General features: G+C 41.0%; 1 non-coding gene across 1 annotated transcript; it reads left to right on the top strand.

The window, feature by feature from the left end:
* Positions 1-5470: 5470 nt before the first annotated feature.
* TRNAQ-UUG (transfer RNA glutamine (anticodon UUG)) lies at positions 5471-5542 on the top strand. The gene has a single exon. It is a non-coding gene; the product is annotated as a tRNA-Gln (tRNA).
* Positions 5543-15725: the final 10183 nt, after the last annotated feature.

Genomic DNA, 15725 nt, shown 5'->3' with positions numbered 1-15725 from the left:
CATATATCCTCTTGGTCAATCTCTCCTCACTCATTCTCTCCATGTGCCCAAACCATTTCAAAACACCCTCTTCTGCTCTCTCAACCACGCTCTTTTTATTTCCACACATCTCTCTTACCCTTACGTTACTTACTCGATCAAACCACCTCACACCACACATTGTCCTCAAACATCTCATTTCCAGCACATCCATCCTCCTGCGCACATCTCTATCCATAGCCCACGCCTCGCAACCATACAGCATTGTTGGAACCACTATTCCCTCAAACATACCCATTTTTGCTTTCCGAGATAATGTTCTCGACTTCCACACATTTTTCAAGGCTCCCAAAATTTTCGCCCCCTCCCCCACCCTATGATCCACTTCCGCTTCCATGGTTCCATCCGCTGACAGATCCACTCCCAGATATCTAAAACACTTCACTTCCTCCAGTTTTTCTCCATTCAAACTCACCTCCCAATTGACTTGACCCTCACCCCTACTGTACCTAATAACCTTGCTCTTATTCACATTTACTCTCAACTTTCTTCTTCCACACACTTTACCAAACTCAGTCACCAGCTTCTGCAGTTTCTCACATGAATCAGCCACCAGCGCTGTATCATCAGCGAACAACAATTGACTCACTTCCCAAGCTCTCTCATCCCCAACAGACTTCATACTTGCCCCTCTTTCCAGGACTCTTGCATTTACCTCCTTTACAACCCCATCCATAAACAAATTAAACAACCATGGAGACATCACACACCCCTGCCGCAAACCTACATTCACTGAGAACCAATCACTTTCCTCTCTTCCTACACGTACACATGCCTTACATCCTCGATAAAAACTTTTCACTGCTTCTAACAACTTGCCTCCCACACCATATATTCTTAATACCTTCCACAGAGCATCTCTATCAACTCTATCATATGCCTTCTCCAGATCCATAAATGCTACATACAAATCCATTTGCTTTTCTAAGTATTTCTCACATACATTCTTCAAAGCAAACACCTGATCCACACATCCTCTACCACTTCTGAAACCGCACTGCTCTTCCCCAATCTGATGCTCTGTACATGCCTTCACCCTCTCAATCAATACCCTCCCATATAATTTACAATTTTCTTATGTTAATAATTAGTATAACAAACACAAACAAAAACTGTAGAACTATCAGAAGACAAATTTCAGGCAGCAACTATGAACAAGCGGGAAGGTTTGATCATTTCTCTCCTGCTCCTGCCACTCTCTCCGTCTCCCATATGGCCTTCCCATACACCAAGATATATATATATCTGGCCAATTCCCTGATCAACTTTGTTAAAGTAGGTTGCATAAAATATACAAAATCACTAACCTCATTACAGGTTACTATATTATAAGAAATAATTTCATAGATTTTTGTTTATACTCCATAGATTTGAGACACTCTAAAAGCCTAGCTTGTATACTAAGATTTTCATCCTCTGAGAGAAGCCATACAATAATCGTCCTTATCTACTCTGAGCATTGGATAGCCTCCTGATGATCAAGGTTGCTGTTTTGGTTGTCCGTTTCCCTTGTTACTGCTGCGCCTCACTGCACACCTTACATGAGTGCCTTCCACAGTATTAGGGACAGCTGCTGGGCCTCACTGTAGCTACTTCTGGGACGGTTGCCAATCTTCCTCGTATTCCCTCATGACCACAGCGCCAAACCGACTCCCGCCATCAGGCCGAGACGCACAAACATTTCTGACAAAATTGAGACAACCACTTTCGCGTCAGTTTTGACACCAAGTGAATTTATACGACAATGACGTTCAAGATGCTTGGTTTTTCGTTCATGGATTGAACAGAGGCAACCAACGATGGTTGCTACTGCCCAATCCATGAAGTCCCCCCCACCACGGAAAGGTAACCAAGCTTCGGGGGGGGATGGGTGTTTACCCTGACGCCAACGGAGAAACTCAATACAATATTTTCATTACAACTTTCCTTAATCTTGAAAAATGAATCAATCAGAGGGAAGAATAGCCCCAGCTATATGAAGATTGGCTAACCGAATCCTTGCGCATTGTGTAGAAAGTGATTTCTTTGAGGGTTGCTTTATGGAAGGCACGGTAGCGTCGGAAGAGTTTCATTTTTTCTTTGAAGACGAAGGAAATTATCCCCGTAAATTTATGTATTTTTTTTTGTGGGATAATGTTCCCATTTTTTTTCTTTCTTTGTTTTTCAACGTCCCTATGTAGATATTATGTGTCATCCACTACTGGGAGAAAGCCAGACTTCCGCCAGATTAACGTTATCCTTGGCGGGGCGAAACTAAAGTTGTCTTGGTGTTGGTTCCTCAGTGATAACCCAAACACAAACACAAACACACCTCCAGTGTCCACTCTAGGGCCGTGTTCTCCTGCAGCACCAGCAGGAAGAAAGAACTCAGGTTCCTCACCAACTGAATCTTTTGGCACGGGGAGCGTGTGTCATCTCGACACGCCTTTTAACGCCCGTACGTGGTGCGGAGTGCAGTCGGTCTGTAACGTAGGACATGTCATGTGTTATTGGTCCCAGCTGGTCTAGAACGCTGGGCCTGACATGTGTTGGGGGACCAAGTCGGTCTTGAATGGTGGGCCTGACAGGTCTTGAGACCTGCCATGTCTCCCTGAAGGTGGGCCTGACAAGTGGGGTGGGCTGCATTTCCTCATGGATGGTGGGTCTGGTAGGGCGTTTGGGCTGCAGTGCCACTTGAGTGGGCGAGGTCACTTGGTCAGCATCAGTGGGACGGTGAGGTTTCACTTTTGCACAGCGACCGTTGACGGAAAGTGGTGTCACGTTGGCAAGAAGTGTCTTCTTGTAGGAGGCATAGCAGGAGTACTGGATGACGGCAATCCCGCGGTGGTTCTCGTACGTGGATGCAGCCAGGATACTTCTCCGTGGTGGGGCTCGCTTCGTGGTTGGTGGATGTGGCCCTCCCCGCCACATGGTCACAGTGGTTGACCTATTTTACGTCAAAACATTACGAGGTCAACCTTCACCAAATCCATATGGCGTTCATACCAGCTTCACCCATATTCCATTTCCTCCAATCCCACTTCTGGGTATTCCACCTCCATATCCACACAGCCAAATTCCACTCCATCCATGACTTCCACGTCCGGGTATTCCGCCAATTCCACTCCATCCATCTCTTCAACGTCTGGGTATTCCACCTCCATATCCACACAGCCAAGTTCCACTCCATCCATCACTTCCACGTCTGGGTATTCCACTTCCATGTCCACACAGCCATAGCCCATGTCAAATACATGGACATATTCAAATTCCATCTCCTGGACAAAGGAGGATCGTCCTACCTCCTTGGTGAACATTATTATATTGAAGTGTTCGAGGAAAGGTTGAGGGAGCTTGCAAGGCGGAGCAGAGATGTTCACTCGACAGAGGTCACAGCTCAAATGATGCTCTCGGCCCGGCTCCCGCCCTTATATAACCTGGGAACTGATCATATCCTAGCATAGCTTAATATAGAGAAGTCTAATATAGTGAAGTTAATATTTTAATACAGTTAAGTTTATTTCTCAATAGTTTGATACATGTGCCTGACAACGGTTCCTTCACCCGTACAATGTCCTGTCACAGAACACAAGGATTGTCATTATAATTCGTTTTTATCAGCAGAAATTAGATTAAAGTGACTAAAGATAAGTGGTTTAATATGTTATGTGTGTTCTCTGTCATCATAAAGATGGCCATCTACCCTGATGTGTAAAGAAAACATCAATTTTGCCGAGGCTGTGGTGAAGATAAGAACACAATGTGGTCATACAATGGTGTAGTCAAGATGTGTTAGAACTATGTAGTGAAGAGGAGGATTTAGTGAAAATATATATGTTTCTTCACGCTGAGCCATTCCATATAGATGAATATATCTATAATCTAATTGCGGTAAATTACCATATGACTTTAACGGCACCAGCCAGCAGGAAAAATATCGGATATAGGAGTGACTGAATATTTTGTCGGGTACAGAAATAATTGAATATTTGGTACGATCGATCAAAATGCTTTTTATAGGCAAATAATTTCTGATTTTTCAAATGATTTTTTCCATCTGTTGGAACTGGTGTAAGTAATTAAAGATATGAAAACCGATGGAAAAGTTCAGTTTAATGCTTTTACGAATGTCTTGCTGCGTGTTTGGGAAGAGCAGTAAACTACAGGAATATATTGGTCTAATGTCCCCTGCTCGTCCAACAGCAGATATTGTATGGTCTGAGACATTATTTCTGGTGGAGGTGGATTCTCTCCGGCATTGCGTAAATCACTTCCACAAACTTGCGCCATTTTGCACAAATACAGATCCGATATGATGCATTTCCCAGCTCTCTTACGTTATGGACCCTATTCATCCTAGCCTAACCTAGCCTAAATAAAAAGGTGTGGAATAATGTGCAACATTTCTCCTTCATTACAAGTGATGATAAACCTAGGCTATACAGCAACCAGGAACGTCCATATTTGTCTAACTTCTCACATGTTTGTGTCATCTGTCTGCAAATATGTCGACCATTACCATGAGGGTAATTGCGGCTTTTGATTTTGAATATCACACGTTTCCTCTCTGCCGTGAGATCTTCATACTTAAATAAAATGGTGGGCCGTAAGAAATATATGTCCATCGAAGGTCAACTATATGGCTCAGTTCCATCATCAGTTTCTAAGAAAACTGAAAAGGTGAGGTCCCACCGAGATGCTAGCCCTTACACCATGGGACCTGATAAGAAAAGATGTGATTTCGTCTAAATGTTTTACATATAATCAACCAGAGGCCATTCCTCCCTCCCTGCCTGCAGGGTTCAAGGTTTTCTAGAAGGTTCTCGAAGATTCTGGGTAGGAACTGCCATTGAGAGGACGTAGTTATACGTATCATTAATAATATTGTTGTTGACTTTCTGATTAAGAAAGATAGATAGATAGATAGGTAAAAAACAGAGATTAGATAGATCGATAGATACGCAAGGCTGTATATGTCAATTTTCACAGAAATCATTGATATCTGCATTATTCTGCAAGAAATACATGTACATGGATGTAGTGATAATATGGGTTAGGTATAAGACCAGTCGTGTTGAGATTGTAGTGAATGTGACCATTGACTTCAACCTTAATGGTGTAGTGAAGATAAAGTTATAGTGAAGATAAATCTTGAAGTGACTCATAAGGTTGTTGTGAGTACAAGGATGCATCGTAAATGAGTACTTCCTACCTGAAAGTCAACAATTACAAAATTGATCAAGTATAACAACATCCTCGGACAACCAACTACAAACACCAACCATAGAGTGAACCTGACTGTTACCTAACGACGACCTCTCAAAGGTAATGATCTTACCAGAATCTTCGAGAACCTTCTAGAAAACCTTGAACCCTGCAGGCAGGGAGGGAGGAATGGTCTCTGGTTGATTATATGTAAAACATTTAGATGAAATCACATCTGTTCTTATCAGGTCCCATGGTGTAAGGGTTAGCACTCTGGACTTTGGATCCAGCAATCCGAGTTCGAATCTCGGTGGGACCTCATCTTTTCAGTTTTCTTCGATACTGATGATGGCCGTATTATTCTGTACGTTATGTATACATTCATATATATACATAAATATGTATATATAAACATATATATGGAATAATATGGTTTTATCAATAGCCAGAGACCATTCCTCCCTCCTTGCATGCAGAGTTCATAGTTTTCTGGAAGGTTCTAGAAGATTCTGGTGAGATAATTGCCATTGAGAGGACATTGTTATACTTCATATATCAATGATTTTATAATTGTTGACTTTCAGATAAAGATAGATGGATAGATAGATAGATAGTTAGATTGATAGATTGATAGAGCAATATTTAGATAGTTATATAGATAGATAAATCTCATCAATACTGTATCTTACTCCATCTCCTGTTGCTGGACATATGTTCAACCAACATTGGGAAAACCTCCAGTAGACCTTAATGTAAAGCAAGATAATAACAAAACCTGCAATAAAAGAATACGATCAACTCCCCAGTGCAGAAATATTGTGACCAGAAAGTCTTCTAGCAAGATGTCAGACGCTTCCACGGGAATCACAAACATAACATCAAATATCTGAAAGTCAACAATAACATAACTAATGATGATAATGAAAATATAACGAGAAAAATGATAAACATATGGAAAATAGTGTTCTAGATTATGCCTCTAGAAAACAGAAACTTTAACGAAAACTGTGAAAAGAAATACCCATCTGGCTGATACGACACAGTAAAAGAACCATCCCACAACAAACTCTAAACTGAACCTGACTGTCCCCTAACAAAGTCCTCTCAATAGTATTTATCTTACCAGAATTTCGTAGAACTTTCCAGAAAATCAAGAACTCTGCAGGCAAGGAGGGAGGAATGGCCTCTGGCTGCTGATGATAACCACATTATTCTATATATATACTTTTACCTACAACCGAAGGTTGACCGGCCAGCCCAAGTGGCTACAGAGGTTGTATCCATGAAAGAAACGGACCCACCAGCAGACGAATTCGGTTGGCAGGTTGTATCGAAGAAGAGGAAAAAGAAGGTTGCCCAACCAACCCAACCAGAAGGGTGTAGCAAAGAAACGAAAGAAGGCTGCCCAACCAACCTGGGTGGTAGTAAGGATGGCTGCTCCACAACCCCAGGTCGTTAGGCAGACTGTAGTCATGGAAGAAAGGAAGGCTGCTCGTCCACCAGCCCAGGTACCGAGTGAGCGTGTAGCTATGCTGGCTGACCCACCAGCCCGGGTAGATAGCTACGCCCAGATGGCTATGTCGGGTGCAGCAAAGAAGCAAACCCCACAACTACTCCACGAGGTTTGCAAGCCTGCACCCAAAAAGATGAAGACGAAGGTTGCCACACTACCCAATGCACCACCACATGTCCAGAAAGGGAAAAGGTGGACAGAATGGCTGGAGGTCCCACTCCAACAACAAAATCACCTTAGGAGCCGAGTTCCATCCATTATTGAAAATATATATATATATATATATATATATATATATATATATATATATATATATATATATATATATATATATATATATATATATATATATATATATATATATATATACAAACTACATTGAACTTACATATAAATAGAATCATCAAGCTTCACTATATTAACTTTACTATATTTAAATATAAACAAGGTCTAACCGAGGTTACTTGGTTGAGCAAGACGTGAGAATATCATCAACTGGCCCTCCAGCCCTGGGTTGAAATTGTCGTTCTGACGTATTTCGAGTTCAGTGCTGATACAGGACCATTGATTATAGGACTGTCTTGTTAGTCTGTGTAACTTCGCCTGACCCAATCCACGTCTTCAATGGCTTTCTGTTACTACAAACGGGATTACAAAGGAAAGGCTTCCTTTGTTAGTTTCATGAATACCTTCGTTCAAATGAAGGGAAAGACTATTACTATGAAGCGGTACCTTATCAGCAGGAAAGAGCTGCAGCAACGGTATGAAAGTTACTGCAAGATACATAACGAGCCCGTGGCTTCCAACGTAAACATCGGCCGCCATTTGGGTTCACTCGGCATCATGTGTGACACCAAGATTGGACCCGTTGGGAAACAGGAACGATACTATTCTGGTATCATGTGGCTCGATGGCGCAGGATCACCAACTGAAATGCAAAGAAAATGGAGAAAGCCGCCCAAACGTATCATGAAGGCCGTGCAAGAGAAGATCGAGAGGAATCGGTTGAGAGACGATGTCGCTCACAGTATATTGAAATTTATACCCAAGACTTCCCCTGATCTCCAGACACAGCCAGTCACAGAGACCACCAGCCCCGCTTCCCAGACACAGGAAGTCACAGAGACCACCAGCCCCGCTTCCCAGACACAGCCAGTCACAGAGACCACCAGCACCGCTCTCCAGACACAGCCAGTCACAGAGACCACCAGCCCCGTCCCCCACACAGAGCCACAAGATCCTGATATTGAGGAAGCAAATGAATTTCTCGATGATTTTTTGCTTTCACTGGAGAAGAACTGATGAGTTCCTTATAGACAAGACAAAATGTTAAAAAAAAGAATCTATATAAGTTTACTTATGGAGTGAGATCTTTGACGGAGCTGTGCTGCCTATAGCACAGTCTACCAAAAGGTGATCTTTGCTGTCGTGCAGTAACCTCATGAGGGCGGAGTCCAGCTACAGTTTCTTTACCGAGGAAAAGATCTCTGCACTAATAGACAACTGTCCTAGCAACACTTATATAAGATGAATAGATGGATGCTCTAGTGATCGAAAATATACAAGTGTTAGAAGGACTGACAACTATATACATTTGGTTAGCCAATCTTCATATGGCTGGGGCTATTGTTCCCTCTGATTGATTCATTTTTCAAGATTAAGGAAAGTTATAATAAAAATATTGTATTGAGTTTCTCCGTTGGCGTCAGGGTAAACACCCATCCCCCCCGAAGCTTGGTTACCTTTCCGTGGTGGGGGGGACTTCATGGATTGGGCAGTAGCAACCATCGTTGGTTGCTTCTGTTCAATCCATGAACGAAAAACCAAGCATCTTGAACGTAATTGTCGTCTAAATTCACTTGGTGTCAAAACTGACGCGAAAGTGGTTGTCTCAATTTTGTCAGAAATGTTTGTGCGTCTCGGCCTGATGGCGGGAGTCGGTTTGGCGCTGTGGTCATGAGGGAATACGAGGAAGATTGGCAACCGTCCCAGAAGTAGCTACAGTGAGGCCCAGCAGCTGTCCCTAATACTGTGGAAGGCACTCATGTAAGGTGTGCAGTGAGGCGCAGCAGTAACAAGGGAAACGGACAACCAAAACAGCAACCTTGATCATCAGGATGATATCCAATGCTCAGAGTAGATAAGGACGATTATTGTATGGCTTCGCTCAGAGGATGAAAATCTTAGCCGTGAAAATCAACAAGTAAAATAACTAGTAGTTAGTGGTAGTGAAGTGGAATTACCGCATTTCTGTGGTCTTAATAGTAAAACGAAACTTTTCGTTTTCTCCATCAATCTAGAGGTGTTGTAGACCACCATCCTTAAGGTTGTAAGGTAATGGTAACTACAAGGTTATGACCTCAGCAAATTTGTGATGGAAAGTGCAGGAAATGTGGTAATGTATATAATATAAATTATACATTGTTGTATAATAAATGTGTAATAAAATTTTGTCTTCTCTGTTCCCGTTCATTAATTCAAATACTGGTAAGTTTTCTCTCTAACGAGGTGGGATAAGCTACGTGCACTCGGCTTGTAAATGTGGTGACTTTCCCTTCATTACCACAATGTTGTGCTGAACTGAAGATGTAGAATTCCGTAGACGAAACTAAGATAGGAAATCAATCTACATCAAAAATTGAACGTATGCATCTTTAGATGGACATAAAACAAACGGACGGAGGGGCACACTGGAGCAAGTGAATTTCAATATCACCACTTAAAGTAGGCCTTTCAACTAGTTGTGGCTTTAAAGCAAACTTTTTCTAGCCAAGGTTTAGTTAGCACCTAAACTAATCCCCACGACCTTACCTTAAGAAATATTTTCAGAAGGTACTGTCTGAACATATTTCTAAGGTAAGGTCATTTAGGTTTGGTTTAGATGCTAACCTAACCTAGGCTAGAAAAAGTTTCCTTTGCTTCAGAGCCCCAACTACGTAGACGGGCTACTGTTGATATTAAACAGTAACAGAAAGTTGATAAAACTGAGATGAAATGAATAAAAATATAGAATGGGTCAGAAGTATTTGCTAAATACAATTTTTGACAGATCCAAATGCATCCTAAAGTCATTCACTTAAATCGCAGTGCTGAATATTGTTTTAATTGTTGGAACTAGTTACAAGAAGTAAAAATATCAAGCTTAAAGGGATGCCATTACAATAACATTACAATAACAATAACATTACCATTACATCTATAAAGTACCATGTAAAAATTGTGTTAAGTTTTATGTTGGGCAGACTGATAAGGATCTTTCTGTTAGACTTAAGCAACATAAACATAGTATAAGAAAAGGAAAGGAATCGAAACTTGTTTAATCAAGTTAAAAACTATGACCATTGTATTGACTGGGGTAATGCCATATCAGCTATTAACTCTAACTCCAGTACCACGAGAAATACCATTGAATCTTCAATTATTAAATACACAAAGAATTATGACTTTGATATTGATAAATGTCTATACATATTGGATAACTTTATTGTTGATAAGATTTGTAAACAATCCGTCTTCTTGTCCATATAATAAGTCTATGATACACTAGTTGTCTGTCTTGGACAATCGCATGTTTGCCAAATGGCGTCCTAGCTACGTTTATTCGTTATATATCAACTAACTGTTATATATATATATATATATATATATATATATATATATATATATATATATATATATATATATATATATATATATATATATATTTCTGTTATATTTTGTCGCTGTCTCCTGCGTTAGCGAGGCAGCGCAAGGAAGCAGACGAAAGAATGGCCCACCCACCCACATACACTTACATATACATACACGTCCACACACGCACATATACATTCCTATACATCTCAACGTATACATACATAAACACACACATACATATATTTATATACACATGTACATAATTCATACTGTCTGCCCTTGTCAATTCCCGTCGCCATCGCGCTACACATGAAATGACAACCCCTCCCCCCGCATGTGCGCGAGGTAGCGCTAGGAAAAGAAAACATAGGCCACATTCGTTCACACTCAGTCTCTAGCTGTCATGTATAATGCAACAAAACCACAGCTCCCTTTCCACATCCAGGCCCCATGAAACTTTCCATGGTTTATCCCAGACGCTTCACATGCCGTGGTTTTATCCATTGACGGCACGTCGACCCCGGTGTACCACATCGTTCCAATTCATTCTATTCCTTGCACACCTTTCATCCTCCACCATGTTCAGGTCCCGATCACTCAAAATCTTTTTCACTCCATCTTTCCACCTCCAATTCGGTCTCCCACTTCTCGTTCCCTGCACCTCTGACGCATATATCCTCTTAGTCAATCTTTCCTCACTCATTCTCTTTATGTGACCAAACCAATTCAAAACACCCTCTTCTGCTTTCTTAACCACACTCATTTTATTACCATACATCTCTCTTACCCTTTCATTACTTACTCGATCAAACCACCTCACACCACTTATTGTCGACCTCAAACATCTCGTTTCCAGCACATCCACCCTCCTCCACACAACTCTATCTATAGCCCACGCCTCGCAACCATATAACGTTGTTGGAACCACTATTCCTTCAAACATACTCATTTTTGCTTTCCAAGATAACGTTCTCGATTTCCACGCATTTTTCAACGCTCCCAGAACTTTCGCTCCCTCCCCCACCCTGTGACTCACTTCCGATTCCATGGCTCCATCCGCTGCCAAATCCACTCTCAAATATCTAAAACACTTCACTTCCTCCAGTTTTTCTCCATTCAAACTTACCTCCCAATTGACTTGTCCCTCAACCCTACTGTACCTAATAACCTTGCTCTTATTCACATTTACTTTCAGCTTTCTTCTTTCACACGCTTTACCAAACTCAGTCACCAGATTCTGCAATTTCTTAGCCGAATCAGCCACCAGTGTTGTGTCATCAGCGAACAACAACTGACTCACTTCCCAAGCTCTCTCATCCACAACAGACTTCATACTTGCCCCTCTTTCCAAAACTCTTGCATTCACCTCCGTAACAGCCCCATCCATAAACAAATTAAACAATCATGGAGACATCACACACCCCTGCCGCAAACCACCATTCACTGAGAACCAATCACTTTCCTCTCTTCCTACACGTACACATGCCTTACATCCGCGATTAAAACTTTTCACTGCTTCTAACAACTTACCTCCCACACCATATATTCTTAATACCTTCCACAGAGCATCTCTATCAACTCTATCATATGCCTTTTCCAGATCCGTAAATGCTACATACAAATCCATTTGCTTTTCTAAGTATTTCTTACATACATTTTTCAAAGCAAACACCTATCCACTCATCCTCTACCACTCCTGACACCACAATGCTGTTCCCCTATCTGATGCTCTGTACTTGCCTTCACCCTCTCAATCAAATCCCTCCCATATAATTTCCCAGTAATACTCAACAAACTTATACCTCTGTAATTTGAGCTCTCACTTTTATCCCATTGCCTTTGTACAATGGCACTATGCAAGCATTCCGCCAATCCTCAGACACCTCACCATGAGTCATAGATACATTAGATAACCTTACCAACCAGTCAACAATACAGTCACCCCCTTTTTTAATATTTTCCACTACAATACCATCCAAACCCGCTGCCTTGCTGGCCTTCTTCTGCCGCAAAGCTTTTACCACCTCTCCTCTGTTTACCAAATCATTTTCCCTAACCCTCTCACTTTGCACACCACCTCGACCAAAACACCCCATATCTGCCACTCTATCATCAAGCACATTCAAAATACTTCAAAATACTCACTCCATCTCTTTCTCACATCACCACTACTTGTTATCACCATTCCATTAGCTCCCTTCATTGTTCACATTTGTTCTCTTGTCTTACGCACCTTATTTACCTCCTTCCAAAACATTTTCTATCCTCCCTAAATTTGATGATACTCTCTCACCCCATCTCTTATTTGCCCTCTTTTTCACTTCTTCCACCTTTCTCTTGACCTCCTGCCTCTTTCTTTTATACATCTCCCAGTCATTTGCATTATATCCCTGCAAGAATCATCCAAATGTCTCTCTCTTTTGTTTCACTAATACACTTACCTCTTCATCCCACCACTCACTACCCTTTTTAGTCTGCCCACCTTCCACGCTTCTCATGCCACAAGCATCTTTAGCGTAAGCCATCACTGCTTCCCTATACATATATATATTTGTATATATCTAAATTTATCTATCTATCTATCTATCTGTCTATCTATCTATCTATCTATCTATCTATCTATCTATCTATATATATATATATATATATATATATATATATATATATATATATATATATATATATATATATATATATATATATATATATATATATATATATATATATATATATCCTCTACCACTTCTGAAACCATACTGCTCTTCCCCAATCTGATGCTCTGTACATGCCTTCACCCTCTCAATCAATACCCTCCCATATAATTTGCCAGGAATACTCAACAAACTTATACCTCTGTAATTTGAGCACTCACACTTATCCCCTCTGCCTTTGTACAATGGCACTATGCACGCATTCCGCCAATCCTCAGGCACCTCACCATGAGTCATACATACATCAAATAACCTTACCAACCAGTCAACAATAGAGTCACCCCCTTTTTTAATAAATTCCACTGCAATACCATCCAAACCTGCTGCCTTGCCGGCTTTCATCTTCCGCAAAGCTTTTACTACCTCTTCTCTGTTTACCAACTCATTTTCCCTAACCCTCGCACTTTGCACACCACCTCGACCAAAACAGGTGTTTGCTTTGAAGAATGTATGTGAGAAATACTTAGAAAAGGAAATGGATTTGTATGTAGCATTTATGGATCTGGAGAAGGCATATGATAGAGTTGATAGAGATGCTCTGTGGAAGGTATTAAGAATATATGGTGTGGGAGGAAAGTTGTTAGAAGCAGTGAAAAGTTTTTATCGAGGATGTAAGGCATGTGTACGTGTAGGAAGAGAGGAAAGTGATTGGTTCTCAGTGAATGTAGGTTTGCGGCAGGGGTGTGTGATGTCTCCATGGTTGTTTAATTTGTTTATGGATGGGGTTGTTAGGGAGGTGAATGCAAGAGTTTTGGAAAGAGGGGCAAGTATGAAGTCTGTTGGGGATGAGAGAGCTTGGGAAGTGAGTCAGTTATTGTTCGCTGATGATACAGCGCTGGTGGCTGATTCATGTGAGAAACTGCAGAAGCTGGTGACTGAGTTTCGTAAAGTGTGTGAAAGAAGAAAGTTAAGAGTAAATGTGAATAAGAGCAAGGTTATTAGGTACACCAGGGTTGAGGGTCAAGTCAACTGGAAGGTGAGTTTGAATGGAGAAAAACTGGAGGAAGTAAAGTGTTTTAGATATCTGGTAGTGGATCTGGCAGCGGATGGAACCATGGAAGCGGATGTGGATCATAGGGTGGGGGAGGGGGCGAAAATTCTGGGAGCCTTGAAGAATGTGTGGAAGTCGAGAACATTATCTCGGAAAGCAAAAATGGGTATGTTTGAAGGAATAGTGGTTCCAACAATGTTGTATGGTTGCGAGGCGTGGACTATGGATAGAGTTGTGTGCAGGAGGATGGATGTGCTGGAGATGAGATGTTTGAGGACAATGTGTGGTGTGAGGTGATTTGATCGAGTAAGTAACGTAAGGGTAAGAGAGATGTGTGGAAATAAAAAGAGCGTGGTTGAGAGAGCAGAAGAGGGTGTTTTGAAATGGTTTGGTCACATGGAGAGAATGAGTGAGGAAAGATTGACCAAGAGGATATATGTGTCGGAGGTGGGGGGAACGAGGAGAAGAGGGAGACCAAATTGGAGGTGGAAGGATGGAGTGAAAAAGATTTTTTGTGATCGGGGCAATGAAACAATTGAAATTCCAGATATATGAGAAGCGTACTTAAAAGGTACAAAAGCCAGAACATCTATTGTAGAATCTAGATCGTTCTGAACCATAGATGGAAGATGTTGGATCTTTACTTCATCGATGATTGATAAGTTGATGTTTTGGGGGATTCGTCCTAAACTCGGGATAGTTCTATCAATTTGTCCCAAATAATGATCATGAGTGCCGAACAATTTGAAACTGGAACTGATAAGAGTATATTGTTGTCCTAACTGAATGTGTCCCAGAAATAAATAAGATTTGGGATGATTAGGTGGGTAATGAATAAGAACATTTTGTGGGTCTGGGAAAAACAGTACGTGATACTGGTCCATACTTTCAATCCAATGTACATTAAAAGTAATTTCGTTAAAGGAGCAAGAACGAAGAACATTTTGTTGATGCCCAAAAAGTAGTTGGTACTCACGTGAATTTGTTTGTAAATTATGGAAAACCAAGGTATTGGGGGGTGGGGGCAAATCAAGTTGTCAAGCAATGGTTTATGGCACAATGCTAAATCATCCAAGGAGAGATGTGCAATCAATGAGGAATAAATATTTTATAGTAGAAAGTTTATGTTATCAGCAAGGACTATAGTTTTTTGCGACCCTTTTGTATAATTAAAAGGGAATGGTATTACGTTCACAAGGCTGTAAGTATTGGAGTCAGTGAATAGTATGTGGATAATGACCACTTCGAGGATCACGTCAACCGTTAGTAAGGAGTAATAACTGGCCACGTGATGCAGAGGGAGAGCTGGGGTGCAACCGAATTACGTCATTGCTTGTTTAATGATACGTGTGAGGTGCGAGAAGGGAAAAAATGATGGCGTGACAACTTGGTTTACCAGATTATTAACATCTTCCAAAAAACCAGTGAAATAATGTACATAATAAGTGATCTGGGCATATAAACTATCAACATATGTGGAAATAGTCACTATAGCATATATGGGATTAACAGACTTTGACAGTAGATCTACCTGTTGTGTCATTAACTGTTAACATGATGTCATTAACTGTTAACATGATGTAATTTAAATACTTTGAATGTTGCTTTAAGATCTTAGCCTCAGCCTTAATGTACCTGTTGTTCAGAAATTGTT

This window comes from Panulirus ornatus, chromosome 43, assembly GCF_036320965.1.
Source record: "Panulirus ornatus isolate Po-2019 chromosome 43, ASM3632096v1, whole genome shotgun sequence".
NCBI lineage: Eukaryota > Metazoa > Arthropoda > Malacostraca > Decapoda > Palinuridae > Panulirus > Panulirus ornatus.
Note: the sequence above shows the minus strand (reverse complement) of the source record. Positions and strands in the feature narration are given on the sequence as shown.